The sequence below is a fragment of the Dinoponera quadriceps genome, unplaced genomic scaffold, assembly GCF_001313825.1.
Source record: "Dinoponera quadriceps isolate SergipeBrazil2010 unplaced genomic scaffold, ASM131382v1 scaffold2414, whole genome shotgun sequence".
Taxonomy (NCBI): Eukaryota; Metazoa; Arthropoda; class Insecta; order Hymenoptera; family Formicidae; genus Dinoponera; species Dinoponera quadriceps.
The window spans coordinates 153,476-173,456 of record NW_014556444.1 but is presented as its reverse complement, the minus strand read 5'-3'; the positions used below and the strand labels follow the sequence as shown (position 1 = coordinate 173,456).

Below are 19,981 nucleotides of genomic sequence, written 5' to 3'. Positions count from 1 at the left end.
CTTTTTTCGCCGGCGAAACGAAGAGACTCGTCTCGTCACCGCCAGACTCGTTTCGTACGGCTGCAGTTCGTTAAATCAACGAAGCCGCCTGTACGGCGTAACCAAGTTAACGTATACTTTGCGCGTGTTTTATTAAACCGCCATATATATACACCCACACAGAACAGAGAGTACCCGCAGCTGTCACTTAGTCGGAGCGGCCGTATAATCGGCGCGCGAATATTTCTTTCGATAACAGAGTTTAATCAACTTCAGAGATGCGCATTCGATCCCGCGGCTCAAAATTACCAGGAATAACCTGGGCCGCTATTGACCGGCCGTCGGCGAGCTTTCTTATGCCGCTTGTAAATCAGCCGCCGCACACCGGAGCTTCCGTGCTTCGACCTTCCACGCTAGGATGGCCAACTCTTGATCAGCCAATTACAGGATATCGATCTTCAAAAAATCGGGACACAACTAAAAAAGTTATGGTCCAAGAATAACCGTGGTTGGCCAATTAGTTTACCACTTATATCTCATTGTAGACTCTTGTGGCTATCGTAAATGGACTTAAGGAGAATCGAAAATCGGGATGGTAAAATCCCGGGCGATATGTTACGGATGGAAGGGAAACGCGTCCCCGATCTTTCGATTGGATCGCGCTCGCGCGAGCGAGCGAGATGAGATCGCTCGCCGGTGGTGCAGGGTCGCTAATTGATTCAGCATTAATCGTGTTCCGAAGTTGAGCAGCGCGCGCGCGCGTGGGCCAACGCGTTCGTCGTGAATCAGTTTCGCAGTTGCGAGCAGTTTCGCTCGCCGTCGGTCCCGATACCGCGGTCGATGATTTTATTAACTCCCGGGGACGAGGCGGCGAGCGGAGGCGGCGGGGGCGAAGTTGGAAAATCGCGCTGCCCCGCGAGAAGAGAAGAAAGGAGAGAAAACTTCTCTCGTCGTGCGGTTTCGCGAAAAGAAATACCCTCCACGCGCGTTCGACCGACCGGGCGCGCGATGCGTAACTGGATCGAGACCTTATTGAGTTTTCGTACTTTCGGATTCCGTCCGTCGGCGAACAACGACGCTGATGCGCACGAGAGACCGCGGGCGGCGCGGATTTGCTTTTCAAATTTTCGTTCTTTCACTCGCGCCCAACTTCCGCGGATCAATGGGGCTTTTTCCGGTTTTAGCATTAGGCCCCCCTCTCGTCGCCTCGATCCCATCGGCGCGCGATCGTTTCCGCCGGTTTCTCCACGCGACGGATTTGCGAGGAGGACGGGCTTACTTTTTTGCCGTCTCGTCGGCACTCTTTGTGCGCCTCCATCGGCAGAGAAGAAGGAGGAAACTGCTCGTTAATTAACGAAACATCCGCACTTGTCCTCTCGTTAGAGCCGACGCCGGCCGAGCGTGCGCCCGTGCACACGGCGGATCGCGAACTGCGAGCTGCGCAATTAATTTATTTCGCATATATCCACAGTTCATCGCGAGCTGATAACTTGCATGAGCGCCGGCCGCATCTGCCCCTCCCCTCCCTGACGCTCTCTCGTCATATCGAGACCGGCGGAGACTCGAGTTTCTCGATACATGCGCACACAACGTAGTCGATCGAAATGGGATTCCGCTTTAATGCCAGCTTCGAATGCCGAGATACGAGCGGACGATATTGCAATTAGGCTCGTGACAGTCGATCGAATGTCGGTACGTCCCGTTGCCGCGCGTGTACACGCGCGGCACGCCTCGCGAGCCTGATTTAGGCAATTTGGATCGCCGCAGCTGCGTGCTCCGCAGCCTTTCAGCTGTCAGTTCTTGCCTTGATGAAACGGCGAAATCGTCGGCGCGCCTCTCGATCGGTTTTACCCGCCGGCGGAATAAAACGACGACAATGACGGGGGGGGGGGGNGGGGGGGGGGGGGGAGCGAGGGAAAATCCAAGACCGGGAAAACTTCCGTCGAACGAGCTAACGAACGAACTTTCGCCGGGCTGCGTTGTACAGCACGGCACAGCGCGGTGCAGCCGCAGGATCTCGCCGGAGACGACGGGATTTCGTAAGGATTTGTGTAACGACACGACGGCGCGTTGGCACGAAGTCGATAAACCGAGTATTAATTAAACGCATGACGACGACGGCATGTTGAAATCCTCGAGCATCTCGAACGCTTGCAGCACTCTTTGAAAGTTCGCAAGATAAACCGGCAGGCGACTCGAGTTATTTCCGATTACGTCGCTGATGTTGCTCGGTAGAGCTCTTGTAAAATATTTGGCGAGCTCCAACACAGGCACCGATCCTCCCCCCCTTCTCTCTCTCTCTTCCTTTGCCGCTTTTTAGGCAACAAGATAAAATGAAGCGTAAGGCCGATTATATCTTACAGCGCCGGCTACTTAATCCTTGTCTGGAAAACGAGTTGGGATATTTTTTTTCAAACTCCGGAGATAAAAGCGCGATAATTTAGCCGCCGTGAAGGAGACGCGATACGAACGTTAGCGGAGTTAACCCCTCCGCTTCCTCCCCCGTAGCTTATCTACATATTTTCCCCGGCATCAAACCGAAACAAAATATCGCTATTGCGAATCTCCGCGTTGCTCTCGCTCCTTAAAGCGCCGTAAGATCGCCGCACCGCGAAAACTCGCCGGCAAACGAGGAGCGAGAAAAGTTATCTCGAAGTACGTCGTCTCGGGAGAAAGTGGGAGCTCCTCCTCGTCGTCGTCGACGTGGTTGAGGAGCGCGAGAATTAGAGAGAAAGAGAGAGAGAGAGAGAGAGTTCCAGGACCCTCCCCGACGAGGGTAGAAGATACAGTAGCGAGAGGGTGACTCTCGCGAAGGGAGATCACGCGTCCTCCCGACTGGAGACGGAAAAACTTTGGAATGAAAATTGACGGCCGGCGACGCAAACATGTGAGCGCGGGGAGATCTTAACACCTGCCTTCGCGCCGTAATAAGGCCGCTTCTCCTCGGCCTTAAAGCGGTCACGGGCCGCCTAAGCGAATTAAAAGTACGAGAGCTCGTTCTTCTTCTTCTTCTTCCGCCTTTCTTCCTCCCGTCTGTCCCGACCCGTCGCGTCTTCATCGTCGACGGCGGAGCTGGAAAAGTTGCCCGGCTACGTCCGCCGTATTGAAGTTTTTTACATCCGCCGAGATAATCTGGCTTAATTAATTTAATTCCGAGAAGGACGAGAAGGGCTACGACCTTTTCCGCCTTCCTTCCTTCCTTCCTTCTTACCTATCTACCTACCTACCTACCTACCACCTTACCCCTCCTCTCGCTTCGTTATCGTCCCCCTCTCCCTCGAGTTTGCTCTCGCGACTCGACGAATATTTTATTATGCGAAAGCGATTTTACGAGACGGCACGCTGCACGACGTAACGGTCGTATTTAGAGATCTTCGTTTCTCGCAAGAATGCGCGGGGAACGACGTCAAGGTTATTTAGACGATTTACCTTTTCTTCGCTGAGCTTTTGCGTGAGACCGTATATATCGGGCCGGGTAATTTACGTTAATAAAGAGATAGACAGATAGGGAGAGAGAAAGAGAGAGAGAGAGAGAGAGAGAAGGGACAATGGACGATCGAAAATTCTTATAATATCTGAAAATAGTAATTAATATCGGTAACGAGGCACAGTGCAACATCCATGCGCGCATATATTTTTATTACAGCGCCAGATGGAAATGGGCAATTAAAATTACGCTGGAATCGCGGCCGGGTATCGGACATCGATATATCGGGGACCTCGCATTCTAACGTAATTATTTTATAACACACGGAGTGTGTCTTTATCCCCCCCCTCTCTCTCTCTCTCTCTCTCTCTCTCTCTCTCTCTCTCTCTCTCTCTCTCTCTCTCTCTTTTCATCTCGTCGATAAAAAGTTTGTAATTTGTTTTGACTGCGTCTCTACTATAATCTCGTCTGTCAATACGGCCCGTATCCTGCCAATACATCGTGCGCGCGTATTTATTTCACGCTCTATTCGTGCGCCTGTATAGTGCATATTTTTCTCCGCGTATTCGGTGATTTATATCTCGAATTTCGTTACATATCGCGTTACTTACATCCTCCCCCATCCCTCCCCCCTCCCCCCGCGTCAAAACGAATTCGTTTTGCACGTATATTTTTTCAGCGTTTCCTCGTTTATATTCTAATTTCCCAGACCAGCGCGCGGCGCCGCGTGTTTTCCGGGTCGAGCGTATTTTTGTGCTTCCATTTCCCGTTTCGCCGATGTAGCCCTTCGATCTCGCGGCCTCGCGCCGAATCTCGCTTTCGCGCACAATTATATTGTTTATTATTCAGTCGCGGCGGCGACGCGGGTTACGAAGGGAGATAGTTCGAGATAGCTCGAATCGAAATTTGGATGTTATTTTAACGCCCTTAAGGATAGTTCGCGCCTACTTAGACGACCCATAGACTAATAGAAATCTACTTTGACGGTACTGACATTTTTTAACTTCTCTTTTGAATTTTTAATTCTACATATTGAATCTTAATACTACATTGCGAACAATTATTCAGTATTTGTAATTATAATTATCGTAACAAAAGAATTATAGTCAGAGAAACCAATTTAGTAAGTGTTATTATAGTGATAATAACCTTATATGCGTGCTATTATTACTATTTTTGTTGTTGAAATTATAAGAAAGGTATAGTTAGCACCGAGAATAACTAAATTTTCTCTCATTATACGTTCAACAGTCTATTTTGATGCTAAATTGGCGAAAATGAAAATTTAAGGCATCATCAGGGTGCAAGTAGGGATATAATTATGTAATTAAAGTTGAAACTTTGAATCTATTTTGCTATCTTAACTTCTACCGTGTTGTAGAATCAAAGGTTTAACATAAGGCCAAAATTTCGACTCAGGAGATAAGTAAATAGAGAGAGGGAGAGAGAAGGCTACTGGCGAATAGGTTTCGCACTCTGTATATTACGCGCGCCCACGTCCCGTCATACTATCGCGGCACGGTAAAAAGTCGTTATACGAGCGCGAAAAAATTCCTTCGGCGCGTCCGCATATTCCGCATTGTGCGTGAATCACATACACGGCCGGCGGTAACAGGTGTGAAAGGCTCATAAAAGCGAGGCACGCTACATGGATCAGCGTGAGAGTGGCTCGTGCGCTAATAAAATATCGATAAGGAAAGGCATCTCCCGGGGCTGCGCTCCGCTCTTTTTATTATTCATTCCCGGAGAAAGCTCGCAATTATAAATCCCGATTAATTCTTCGCTTCTTCTCTCTCTCTCTCTCTCTCTCTCTCTTTTCTTTTTTTATCGGTTCGTCAAACATTTATGATGGATGAAGTTTTTGAGCGAGTCTACAACGGACGCACGCCGGTTATAAATCATGCAGTGCAGTATCGGGGTATATCTTTCTCTCAGCTCTCACGAAGGGTACGTATTTCCGCGTATTTGCCCTTGTTTAAAGGTAGAGGAAGAAACAGCGAAAGAGAAGGGAGCCGAAGCGACGTGCGCGTAATCTCCACGTTAATTTCAGCACGAATTCCCCTTGTCTCGTACGCGCTCCAGTAAAAACGGCAGATTAGAACAACGTACGTATGCGCGAGAGTTGTCGACTATTTCCAAGAGAGATTATTCCGCTGCGTCTGTCCTTACGGTCGGCAGTTTGGAAACTTGGAACTTCCTCGTTGCTTTCCATTGATTCGACCCTGATTAACGTATCAGCCGTCTGCGTTCGACCGTGAAAACCGCGTGAAAGGGGTGCATCGGTGCACAAATAACAGCAACGACGCGGTTCCGCTTCTCCACCATGCGAAGAGAACGAAAGTGGGTCGCACGAGAGCGATGATGAACAAGAGGGTCAGGACTTACGAGGGGAAGATAATGCGATCCTTGCGTGAGGATCGCGCGAGAATGCCGCGGACGCGTGTTCATTCGCTCGTCAGGGTCGAAGGAAGATCGCGTGAAGAAGAAGGGCGGGAAGAAGAGGAGGAGACCTGAGAGGATGGAAAGCTCAGCGTGGTCCTCTCCTCCTCCTGTGTCCTCCTCCCTCTGTTGCGAGGGACGATTTGTCAGACAGGCGAATACACGCCGAGAGATAAAGGCGAAGTTTCGCGGACGCGCTCTGGAGAACCGACGGTCGCTCGCGCGGACTCGCGGCTGACAAATGCACGATACGCTTGCGGGGAACGCGCGCGTTTTGTATGCGTACAAATGGCGATCGCTGACACGAGAGACGCGTATGATAAGCGTGCCATCGGGGAGCCGGATGATCTGCCAGAGGAAGCTTTCGGCTGTGGTCTCGTAGGAACATGACGAATACGTTACGCGAACGCGATACCGATAGTTTTGTCACGAAGACAGCATTCGGATTTTTATCTCTCTCTCTCTCCCTATCTCTCTTAAAAATCACCAAGTGAATTAATGGTATATTGCATCGATTGAAGGCGTGTAAACATCAGTTGCCTATGCTGTTGCGAGGATAATTGATTATTTCTTTGGTATCTTCGCATTTAGGCTGGTATTCGTAGTCGAATTTTATATATAAGACCGACTTAAGTTCACCTTCAGATGCTGTATGGCTCATTTCATTAGCTACGAAGCATCCGAAGGTGAACTTAAGACGGTCTTAAATATAAGATCTGACTATGAATATTAGCCTTGTTCTGTAGCATTTACAAACATCTCGAGGAAGAGATTAACGCCCGATTACAGCGATCTTGAAATATCAGGTGGTAAACTTAATACCTGCCGTTTTTTCGTCTCCGAAATTGATTTGTTTCGAAGGGAAGATGAATGAATACCTTAATCAAAGTAATTTCCTCCATTTTCTACTATTTTTTTCCATCTTTCCGGCAACAGGGCAATCCTACGACGGTAGAACGCGATGTCCCTTTCGAGGCGATCCATTCTCCACCCATTTTTGGACTTCTTCGTAACTGGAGAAGTGTGTGTCCGTACGTGCGTGTTGCATCGACCGGAAGAGATGGTAATCCGAAGGAGGGCATTGTCTGGAGAATACGCTGGATGCGGGAGGACTTCCCATTTAAGCTGTAGAAATGTCTGCTTCGTGCTTTTCGCAACATGCGGTCAAACGTTATCATGCAAGAAAATGACTTTGCGTCGATTGTTGGCTACGGATGGTCTTTTTTGCATCAACTCGTCACTCAATCGGCATAATTGCTATTGGTAGTGATCAGCTGTAACGCTTTCATTTGGACGCAAGAGCTCGTAATACAGCATACCGTCCTGGTCCCACCAAATGCAGAGCAAGGTCTTATGCCCATGAATATTCCTCTTCGGCGTTGAAGTGGATGGCTGGCCGAGGTCACACCCATGATTTCCTACGTTTGGGACTATCAAAATAAATCCATTTTTCATCGCATTGTGGGAGCTAATTCTTTTTTTCCGTGTACAAGAGTGCACTAGGGCGGCACTTGATTTGCTCATTGAATTACACACGATTTGTTGAACTGAAATATAGAGGAGGTCGGAGCTAGTTGGCTAAACGGGTAAGTTGGCTAATTAATTATTTCTGTTGTTTTCTAACTGGTTACATAATCGAGCATTTCATCTTTGAACCATGTTTGAAATCTCTGCTTGCTCGATTCTGTAATCTATTAGAAAATGGCAGAAATAATCGATTAGCCAACTTACCCTTTTAATCCATTAGCCCCGGTCTTCCCTACAAACGGTCTTTTAATAGTATCGATACATTTTTAGAACAGAATTTACCGGTTATGTTATACTGAAAAAAAAATTACCATGTTTAAGTAAATATTTGCTAAGGAATATTGAAGTTGCTTATTTTATTTTGATTAAGTAAATATTATTTGAATGTAGCACAATAGAAGAAAAAAAGTGCTACATTCAAGTAATATTTATTTAATCAAAATAAAATAAACACCAAATATAAAATATACTCCAATACTTCTTAGCAAATATTTATTTGAGCATAACGATTTTTTTTCAGTGTATGTATACGTATGCGTATGTAATATGCATCGCCTAGGGAATTTTACGGTAACATTGCTAAAGATATTATTGATCGGAGAGGTGCTAGTATTAGGGCGTGTTTAAAGCTGTGTTTACACATTTATTGCTGTATTTCTTATTACTTTTATTTATTTTTTCATTATTATTGCGCTTGAGTGAAGTATCTCTCAGAGCGCTTAATAAAATTATCTACCTACCTATTTATCTATATATCTCTGTCTATATATTTATCTCTCTCTCTCTCTCTCTCTCTCTCTCTAATTGTCTATCTCTATTTCTAACTCTATCTCACTCTCTCTAATCGAATCTCTCTAAGCGAATCTCTCTCTAAGCGAATGTTTGAGGTGTCCTCGAATTTCTCGTGCCAACGTAGCGCGGCAAACGCTTTGGTGACGGAGATCCGTAACATTACCGTGTTTTGGCGCACGATTCCCTTTTCTCGTTTAAGTCCTTTCGTTATTCCGACACGAATGTTACGGATATCGTAATTTAAGATGGATGGGCCATCGCCAGTTGGAAAAGCGCGAAGCGCACGTCGAGAAAATACGCGAGTAAAACGCAATAGTGCATCCGCGAAGCCGATTACGTGCTTTGCAATGCGCGGCCGGCTGATATACGCAAATGAAAATAAATATTTACGGTTAGAGTGCATATTTTAATAAATACCCGCGTCAATTACCGTAATGCTCTTGTGTAATAAGCGTGTTTCTATAATTACGCGAGTAACGCGCCGTATTATTGACACGGGGCGAACATTTTGCGCGAGATATACGAGACAACAAATTGAAGAACCGAACGCCGAAAGCGTGTGCGCGCGCACTGAAAAACATGATATCGGATTAATATCCTCGAACTCTCATGAATAAAGCGGAAACATTCCCGCATATTATATCGATGGCCGGCATTGCTTGCGCGGATATTTACAAACCCGTCGCCCCCGGCATCGAATGTTTGCGAACGCGCTCATTCCGTATTTGCGAGATTCTAACGGCGATGGAGCCAAACGATTCGCTAAATATTGACGGGAAATTACACCCCGCGTCGATAGATACGACAGGAGGCGGGGGCCAGAAGCGAGCAGGAGGGATATTGCGAAATTCGCGCTCCTTTATTCTTTCTTCCGCGCGAAACCCTAGAAGGGCCCGCGATGGAACGAAGGTGCGCTTCCGCTATTCGTCCAGGAGACGGCTCGTCCGCTGATTACAACGATGACAAATGTCAGCGTGGGAATTATGAAATGAAGGTTTAATAAGGTATGAGCCGGATCGCGGCCGCCGTTCGCTGCCACCGCGTTCCCTGCAGTAATTAACAAATCCAATTTTAATCGACGGTTCAATTCGCGCACTGCGTCCGACCCGTCCGGAAACGCACTCTCGCGAGCGTCGCGGCCGTACATGCAATCGTCATATCAGCGAGTAAAACTGATTAGTGGTTCCCCTCGCGACGCAATTATTTCGTGCGCGCCGCGCGTCCGGCTGTCCGGCCGGCCTGCTCTCTTTCTCTCTCTCTCTCTCTCTCTCTCTCTCTCTCATCGCGCCAAGTAAACGAAATAAGCACACAAACAGAATAAATTCCTTTGTGCCGCAATCCACGGTTTCAGCGGGCGTACCACGTCGGTGACTCGCCGATGATGACCATTGAAGTCGCTCATCGATTAGTCCACGACTCTAATTTCCAAATTATTAATTACGAGTCTCCACGCACGAATAATACGCACCACTGAACGAGCGACCAGTAAATCGCGATTAATTGAAGGGGGAAGGGGGTTCGTTATTTTTGGAAGTTTTATTTTGTTTTTAAAAGTATAAATAAATTTGTGTTATATTTGTGTTATACAGTCCTGTTTTTGTCGATTTTTTCAATTACTTGAAAACTTGTACCTGATCTCCGAATTGACATATATATTTTAGTCATTTATAAAACAAATATATGTTACATTATATTTAGTATAATGATACTAATTAAAGTGTAATTTAAATTAAAGTGTAATTAAAAATTAAAATTTCACTATATTCCGACTACTGAAAATATAATAAATAATCTTTCATTATGTTATAAATAATCCTTCATATGTTATAAATAATTCTTCACAACTTTAAACGTATATACATTCCTCTAATGTGCGTAATCATATTTATTGCACATAATGCTAACGCCCCGGGCTGCTTTCGGGCCTACTTCGGTACCAGAGCACGGTCGTACAGATACTCTATATTCATATATTGGTTATTACGGACAAAATTATACAGATTACAAGATCTTTCGTAATATAAAACCTAGAGTAAACCTAGAGTAAGGTTATCATTATTATTGTTATTTAATCAATCACAACAATTAGTTGTCTGAAAAATATTAACATCGAAATTCTGAAAAGTTACTGAACCTCTCCCGGTCTCCGGTTCTAAATATTTAACGAGGATACGCCAACTTTCACGGAGGTGGCATTTTACAATTTGTGAAATTTATTTATTTTTATTTATTTATTGGAAATACTATATCCCTTTTGCAAAATAAATATTATAAGTGTGAATAAAATCTGAAAGGGAGTATAAAAGTAAGAAAAGAGAATTTCGAACATTTTACAAGCGAGTCGCAGAAGACACTTTATTTCCGTTGACTGAAAAAATTACAGATTCCCTGGACGGACTGGTGGTGCCGCATACACTCGCGTCGAGAAAATGTGGAAAAAATGCTGTAACCCAGCAGAGTGAGGGAGGGGAAAGAGGGAGAACAATAACTGCGATGTCCGGCTTGTTGGCTCCGCTGGGAGTGGGCTCCTAATTAAAAATCACGAACGTCCGCGGTCCCTTTGTTACCACCCGCATTTCGCATTCCCGGGCAAACGGGGGTAAAAAAAATCGGTCGCGACCGCTGCGCGGCATCGCGATATCGGCGCGTCGTCCCCGAAAATCGTGAATCCGAATTGGAATCCGCCGTATCGCCCGCATCCGAAATTCCTGTGCGCGCATATACGTCAATTCCCGTGCGCGACTCGAGAAGGGCGAATCGGATCGAAAAATTGGCAATAACACTCGAAACGACGCGGGTAAAACGCACCGCGCCGCGTGATTGCCGGACTGTAAAACAAAGTGCAGCGCTATGCATGCAATGCATGCGAGCATGCAGGTGCGAGCGTTGATCCCGCACGCGGGTATTTCCGCGTTTGTACATCCCGCGTTCGCGTGTACGAAACGAGCGTGTGTGCGTGTACAGGAGAGAGAAAGCGTGAGATCCGCGAAATCTCTCTCGTCCGTGATCCGCGAAAATGACTCGACGACTGTTGCTTTTCACCTCCGCCTTGATCTCGAAAACGTGGCAGAAGAGAGGATATCGTAGAGGAAATACTGACTATAGATATGGAAAGTCGGCGTACTCATGTTTCTCATCTGTAACTTTGTCAAACTTTGCCGAACAATATGCGAGCAATACGTGAACTTTGTCCAACAGTTCGTCTACTGTGTGCAGCAGATGAAGTTGAACTTCTGAAAACTTGAGCAAGTGAAGTGGCATTTTCTTTTTGTAAGCGCATTTCGTTACGTTATTAGCGTTTGTTGTTTTTTCGATATGCTGAAGTTTTTCTCGAGCTATTTTCTTGGCAATTTTTAAGTAACAGATTAACGACAAGTAATTTATTGGACAATATTACTTTAGTGTTAGTTTTCAACTTTTTAAATATTACTTTAGTTACGTAAATATTACAATGTTACTTTAGTGTTTAGTGTTTCAACTTTTTAAGACACTTTATTTCTTGTGTAGATCTTTATCCTCTATCCATGCAATAAAGATCAGGGTTAAATTGTTCTATGAAGCCGACATTTTTAGTTTTATTGATTTTTAAACCGACATATCTTAACTTTTCTGTGAATTATCGTCTCACAGAATATAGTCGAAGCTACCGGTGACTGACCTTCCTTTATTTTTCTTGTTCGTTTATTTATGATCGAAAAAAAGTCAAGTGATTACTTCCTTCAAGATAAAATATATGTAAGATTAAAGATACATGTAAGGTAGGTGCTGTACTTTAGGCCTATTTTACTTTGGATCTCTGTAGATTTCAGTACTATCTAGTGATTCCTCGCTTAGCTAATGTAATAGTTCATTGCATTTATCGACATAAATAAGAATTCTGGTGGTCCGAGGTAAAATAGGTCCAGCGCCTTCTTCTATAATAAATATATAAAATAATATAATTTTAACGCTTTATTTCATTTTTTAACAATTTCCTAGTAGATAGGTTTCGAAGCGTCATTTTTCTAACTTCTCAAAAAGTAATCATTTGCGAAACAATACATGTATAATCATACATACTACAATATATATATATATATATATATATATATATATATATATATATATATTGGTAGAAAAATGTCGCTTTGTATCTATGCATATAAATTTTAATTCTACACCGTCAATAGGATTATTAAAGCCCAAAACAAAATGGCATGTCGATCTTGGTGCTTTTCCTCTATACGAAATCTTGTCTTGGAAAACGTCGCGTTCTGGAATTCATCGACGCGAGTTCGTTACCATGTTTTTACGTTCACTTGAGAAACCTTGACCGCACGCGTCGACGAATCGATTACGCGCGTCGTTCAATTAACGCGTTTACTGCCGCATTGATTTCCACTAATCATACAAACGTAGTTGATGATTAAATTACTAAAAAGGTACAGCAAATAAATATAATTCAGGATACATATATCTCTTACCTCGTTTCATTGGCTCTTTATTAGCCGTACAGCCTATTTTGTAAATGCAATTAATTATATTTTATACGCAATTTAACAAAACACGCGGTAATATTATAATACCGATCACCGGTGACCCTGCGTCGTTTAACGCGTTAATTGACTCGTTATTCGCTTGGTCTGAGGGGGTGGGAGGTGGGAAAGGGCATCTGGAACAAAGACGAGTTTCTTCCGAGGCATGTCGATGACGCGATATTTCCATCCCCGCGTCGAAATACCGCCTATAAGCGTTTGATGATACGTTCGGCGCGCTTGTGTACGGCGAGCGCTTTAACGGGGCACACAAAGACAGATTAACCCACGCAGGCCACCACGTCACGTGCACGTGTGCGCGTAATTGTAGTCGCACGCCGGTTGACGAATACACACATCGGAGGCGCGATATATTTACGGTTTATTGCGGCGCGTTTACGGGCCGAATTATAGTTGGCGCTCGTTTTAATGGATGTCGAGATTGCGGCGTCACGGCGCGCTCGTAATTTCACATCGGCAACCGGTAAATTATTAAATTCGATAGGTTTAACTATTGTCGCGAGCCCGGCTCAGACACTAAGGCTACGTTATGCTCTATTAAGGCCTGATCGATTATGGTCTGTGGCCACGCTCGCGACCGATCACGACCGGACTGAATCCACCGACTGCGGTTAAATTCGATCGAATAGCAGCACAATCACGCCTTCGGCTCTTCAACATAAACGGTGCGTTGATTCACATTAGCCTTCTACGCCGGATAAACCAAAATTTCCGCGGTAATAGAAATGACGATTAGATATGAAAATAGTTCGATAGCGAAAAGAACGAGTAGACGAAATTAAATATAGGAAGCTCGAGGAATAATTGATGATGAGAAATAATATTCTAATAATATACTGGTGATTACATGTGTGTATGTATACTAAAAGTTTTACGAGTACAGACGATTTAGATCTATTTATATTTCTGTTCACAGAGAGTCACGTCTCCCGGTGCCAGCAACGATGGTCTCACTAAACAGCAGTTGGAGCTTATACAACAGATCATGCAGCAAACACAACAGCAGCAGCAACAACCTACCACGCAGCAGCAGCCGCAGCAGCAGCAACAACAGCAGCAGCCGCAACAACAACGAACCGGTACCACAATAGCGGTCGCCTCGCAGTTGCAAAAGACACAAAAGCCGTCCGTCAAATCCATCGCTTCACCCGGCACCATTTCCAACAGCTCGGGGAACGGGAATGCGGCCAATAACGCGAGATCGAGCCCCAAGCCGAAGCTCTGGAATCACTCACAGGTAAGTGCGACACGTACAAGAAAATAAAACAACCGTATCGTTTGATACATATATTCTCAGTATAATCTTGTACAAAGATAAAACTTGCTCTTGCGTGACGAAATTTTATATAGTTTCGTTAAAAATATATTCATGTTATTTAAGAATAATTTTTATGGATTGAGAGGGAAAAATATCGGAGAAGAAGAACGATATCTGTTGAAATTAAAAATAATATCAATTTGAAGATATCGTTCTTTCTATCCAATATTTTTCGTAAAAATTCCGTAAAAATTATTCTTGAATAACGAAGAATACGATATTTTTAGTGGAACTGTATAGAATTTCTTCATATAGGATCAAGTTTTTTCTTCATATAAGATTATATATTCTTGATTATGTATGAGAATATGCATGGGGGAGGAAGATTGGTGGAATTAACGTGACAATGAACGAACTAAGCGCGTTTCGTTTGAAGGAAATGGAATCTCTGATTCTTATGAACCAAGTTCCATTATATGAGCCGGAAACTCTGTTCGACCAAAAGGCATTTGATTTATTCGCTGTCACGTTAATTCAACAAATCTCTTTTCACTGCATGAGCCTTGAATTGATATTCATTTTTTCCCGTGTACACAATCGAATGAAAGTGTCGAGCGACACAGAAGCTTTCATGGAGCATCGACGAAGGAATAAATACTGTCCGATTTTAGATATCGTTTGTGGAAGGTGTCAACGCGCTTCTCTTTTTCTTGATACCGATGTATTGTACAAAACGAATACTTGAAGTTGAACCGATCGATGGCTGGAGGAAAATCGCGTCGACGGCGAATGACGTCGCTACATTTCGCGCAATGATTCGACTCGTTGCGCGCGATCCAAGGGTTACGAAGCTCGCGGCCACCGCGTGTCCGTGCACGTTCCGAATGACTTTATTACGTGGCGTACAGCAAACCGAGATAGTGCCGAGAGCAATAAGCCCTGAGTACCTGCAGACTGCTTTCTGTTGAAAGGGCCCTTCTTCCGCATTAGGCAGCGGAAGTATTACCGGCGCTCACCAAGGATCCCCGTGTACACGGCTCGTTGGAACTCGCCGCGGTAATCTTTTGTGCGGCGAATACACCGCAAATCGTATTACGTATCGCGGCCGGGACGCTCGTAATCCCGCGCCTGTCGACGAGATACCGCTCGTCGAATATTATACGCGGCAACGCGAAACAGAGCGAGATACGGCGCGCGTGACCCTTTGTGCGGGATCCCGTTCCGTTCGTTCTCGAGCTGAGGAAAAGCGAGCCGGTCGAGAACGATGATGAGGTAGTGGGTCGTCGTCGTCGTTATCGTCGTCGTCGTATCATTCCGTACTCGGCTGCTCGGTCATCGTGACCGTTGTAAATGAAAAAGAGATCCAAACGCAAATAACGGCAATACCGTCTGGTAATGTGCTTTAAAAGACGGTAAATGACAAGTTCCCAATGCGCTACCGGCGGATTTACATTATTGGAAAAGGATTTAACTGTTTTAAATATGCTTCAAATAAACGTTCCGTCCGAGCTGCGTTTGAATCATTCATTTAGGACATCGCGGTGTATTAATTTTTCAAGATTTCTCGGCGCCGTCGTTCGAATGTAGGCACGCGTGCCGCGTGATTCTGTCGCAGACCGAGATGGGGGAGGGATATTCTTTCTTTTCTGATATTTCAAATTGCACGTTAAAAATAATCCTTGTACCAAGTTTAGAAACTGCGACCACACGTGCTCCCGCCAGCGTTTCCTCGATAACCCCTATCACTCTCGCGAGATGAATCCTCGTGCGGCATTAAAATAGCGGTCAAGCCGGTTCCGTAGCGAGTCCTCGAAACCGTCTAGGACGGAATATCCGCGAGCGGGCAGGATTAAATCCGCCGACGAAGGCCGTGTGACGTGCTTTAACCTATCCACGTTGGATTACATGCCGCTCGCTTGATAAAATCGCGCGAATCGCTAATTGGTCGACGTCGCGCGCGCACGCTTCCTTTTATACCCCTGTCCTTCCGGCCGTCCGAATCTACAGCGATCAAAAGGGCGACGACGTCGTGAAAGGAGGCTTTGAGCAGGTCCTTTCACGGTTCGGCGCATCGAACGCTGCGCGAAAGATTTTCTTCCGTCGTCGTCCTCCTCTTCCTTCTGCTTCTTTTACCCTACTCCCCTTCTCCTCTTCGTCATTCGCCGTAGAAAGGCGCGTGATTAGCGTGCAGGAGCGTAACCGGAAGTCCAGTCGAATATTTCGCTCCTGGCGAGTTTCGTCGAATTCTTCGGCTCTTTTACGCTATTTTTCTCGAGGATATCCGTGTGAATATTCCGTAACCGTCTATATTAACAATAAATGTGTCGAATTTTCAGTAAAATATTTGTCCATTAATGGTTTGCTTTCAGTTATTCACTCCGCCTCGTTTTATTAACCTTTTCGTGCTCCACATAAATCTCCGTTACGAGTTAAATTAAAATTAGTATTGTTATAAGAATATTTGAGATCGCTGATTATAAGTCTGAAGTTAAAATAGCAAAATTCAAAACGATGGATTCCATATGGCGGATACAAAAGAAAAAAATTTAATCAGATTTGGATTTACAGTCTGTTCCACAAGAAAATATATGGCAGCATATCGAGAATGTGCAATGAGAAAAGAAAAGGATTCTAGTATATTAAAATAGATACAGAAAGGTATTGCACAATTATTTCATAATAGGACCAGTCGCCCCCATTGTCAGTTATAATTTGGTACCTTCTTAGCATGCTTTCGACTAATTTTCGAGCATATTCAAGTAGTAAAGAGCGCCGTTAAATTAAAACAATAATCCCCTTTACGTCGCGCTATTATTATTTTTTCAAGAGTATTTACATCTCTCTAATCTAAATCAACCTTGCTTTTCTCAACCTCTCGTCGCTTCCGTTCCCTCGGTTATACGCGCAGTTACTCATGCGTTCTCACTGATCACGTAGCTGAGAAAAAAAGTATTTACCGAAGAGTGCACGTAATCTCCTTCCTCAGTTTATATTATCGAGTATTTGCACAAGGCGAGCAGTTGTATAGTCTATCAAGTGTTGACACAAGGAATATTAATTAGCGGACCTCCGTGTGCATCAAGTGTTGGCACAAGGAGCTCGCTCGTTCTCTCCGATGTACAAACATATCAAACCCGCGTATGTCCGACGCGTCGGCTACATCGATCCGGTAACAGTGACTGAACGCGTTGAACTCTGACCGTAAAACGTCTCTCCTCGCCTTTATTGAAACGTGCATAAAAGGCGGCCCGCGTGCACATTTCTCCGGCGATATTAAACAGCTTCTTCTTCGCACGCGTCGCGAAACAGCTCGTACCTCTCCGTCCGGCGCACGACAAGAGGCGACACGCGACGCATAGATATGCTCGAAATCGTCGCAGGAACAAGTCGATTTAAATAATCTCAGCTCGCGACGCTTCGCTGCTGAGACATCGATAATCGCGAAATTGCTTCATTAAAACTAAATTACGCCATTGATAACTAGAGGCCCGCTTAGAGCCGATTGATTAATAACTGCGCGGTGGCTAATGACTGGAGTACGCCATGCTTCGGCTTAACCATCGACTGTAATTACGTTTATCGGTCGTTCGCAATCGCGAGCGAGCGAGCGCGCAGATCGATCGCGGAGCGCGCGCCCGGCGCAAGAAAACGTGCGCGCAGTCCATCATCGAAGATTCTCGCCCGGCCGGGCTGTATTTCAGCGCGTTTTTCCGCGACGGGACCTCCGGGCCGACACCGGTGGCATTCTCCACCACTAACTTCATTACGTTAATGGCATAATAACCATTGCGGACGGCCCGAAGAGCTTATGCGCCGGAACGTCGATGTCCCTAAACACAGCAAGAAGCGAGCGCGTAGTAAAATCGATCCGATCTCCATTAATATGTATGAGGTCTTCGCCAATGGACGGAAGAGCTGAAGGGGATAGCTGGGAAATGGAAGAGAGGGTAGGTCAGGGGGTTGCAGGGAGAAGGCGAGGATTCGTACTCTTCTTGCCATCCGCCCGCCACCCTAGCACCGAACTGCGCGGGAGCGATCGCGAAATGCTCTCGGAAACCGTCGTAATTGCTTAGGAACTCGAGGACGAACGGATTCTTCGGGATCTACGCCGATGTGGGGGGTAGGGATCCCGCGTGTAAAGCGAACTCGGCAAACTCGATTTAATTGCGATCCCTTACACTATCGTTATGGTAGCAAGCTTTAGCATTGTTCGCCCTTACAATGAGAACACGCGCATACTGAGTCGCGGCTCCGAATATACTTGAACTCCATTAGCGTGATGCAATTAAGGCTTTCGATTTTACAAAAAGTCGAAGGGTATGCGCACGAAACGAACGGGGATATTCGATTTCGAGCCGTTCTTTAAAAAAATCCATTTTCTCTCAACAAAAAGCCATTATTTTTAATCGGTTATTTTCAATTCGATTTCGATGCGAATCGATTGTTTTAATTCAATTTTTGATTTGCCATATATAGAGGACTCTATAACTGGGATTGCTGTTCTCGGCCATAATAAGGCGGGGAGCATAGACTTTGGGGGGGGGGGGGGCTAGCTTGACAGACATTAGACTTTTGCGTAACGCACAAGTGAATAAACCAATCAGAATCCCTCATTTTGATCTCTAGTCAGCCTATCGTTTCCATTCTGGGGGTAGAATTATGATTGGTTCATTTCCTTATGCGTTGTACAAAAGTCTGTGCTGCTCCCTTAGGGGCCGTTCAATAATTACGTCATGCGAAGTTTGAATATTTTTTTACCCCCACTCCCCTCCCGCCCCTTCGTCACATTTCGTTAAAAAATATTTTAACCACTTTCCAATATTACGTAACAAATAGAACTACTCCCCTCATCCCGCCGTTATATCGTGCTAATAGATTTCTTTAGATTCAGCACGAAAATAAGCATTGTATGCCGAAGACTTAATGTTCCCATAGTCTTTATTCCCTTTTTATCACACCCATTACGTAAGCTAATAGACCTTTCTCAGAGATGCGGCGGTGCTTGAAGCCTTTTTACGACTTATAAAATATTTTATTTTAAGCCGATATATTGATATTTTTTCCTGACAACGTATCCTCCAATATAAATCGATCACCGTGGACGGTTCCGTCGCGGTACTCATCCGACTGGGAGTGCGGGATTCGTTTCAGAATTAACGAGAGCGCGATTGATCGTTAATAGCGCGGCGATTAGCACGGCAATCCGCGCGCGATAAAACAGCCCGTGAAAAAAGACCCGACGACGAGGACAGCCGCGTCTCCTTTCACCGTAGCGCGCGCGGTGTTCCGTCGTTAGAGATCATCAAAGCTACGCGCGACGGCGCTCACGCGGAAAATGCACCGTTAAATTATACTTAGCCCCGTGGCACATCGATAACATCGCGACCATTATCCTCCCGCTCCGCGTCGCCTCGTGCGAGTATTCGCCGTATTTTCGCGCGTATTTACGACCTCCGCTCTCGAAACGGTCCGCACAGGTTGCGCGAACGCCACAACACGCGGACGGCGGGGATTCGCGCATCGGGAACTACGAAATTCCGCTCGTTATTACGTAATCTTATGCCCGTCTTGCGCGACGCGAGAGACGTGTCCTTTTATTATACGCGCGCTCCCAGCAGGAGCAGCAGTAAACACAGTTACAACCAGCCGCGTAGTTCCGCCGCAAATCACATCCCGACCTATGCCGCGGTTATTACATCGCTAACAGGCACCCAGCCGCGGCGTCGCTCGCGGCCGGATCCGAGGATCCGCATTATACCGAATATATCGATGACAAGTCGCCGAATGCGAGTGCTCGCGAGTACATGATACATTTAAATGCGCCGTTCGCGTCGCTCGCATTCCGGACACGTACGCAATACGCTAAAAGCCGCGCCGCGGCGGGTCCCACCGCTGAGTGGCGAGGCCATGTAAAAATATTATTGCGACCACCGTGGCTGGCATACGAAACGAGACGCGAAATACGCGATAATCTGATTATATTTAGCTTTCTTACGCTTGTGTCCTACCTCTCCCCCCCCCCCC

At 45.6% G+C, this 19,981-nt stretch overlaps 1 pseudogene; it reads left to right on the top strand.

The window, feature by feature from the left end:
- LOC106747407 overlaps positions 1-15,032 on the top strand; it is a 256,552-nt pseudogene extending 241,520 nt beyond the window's left edge.
- Positions 15,033-19,981: the final 4,949 nt, after the last annotated feature.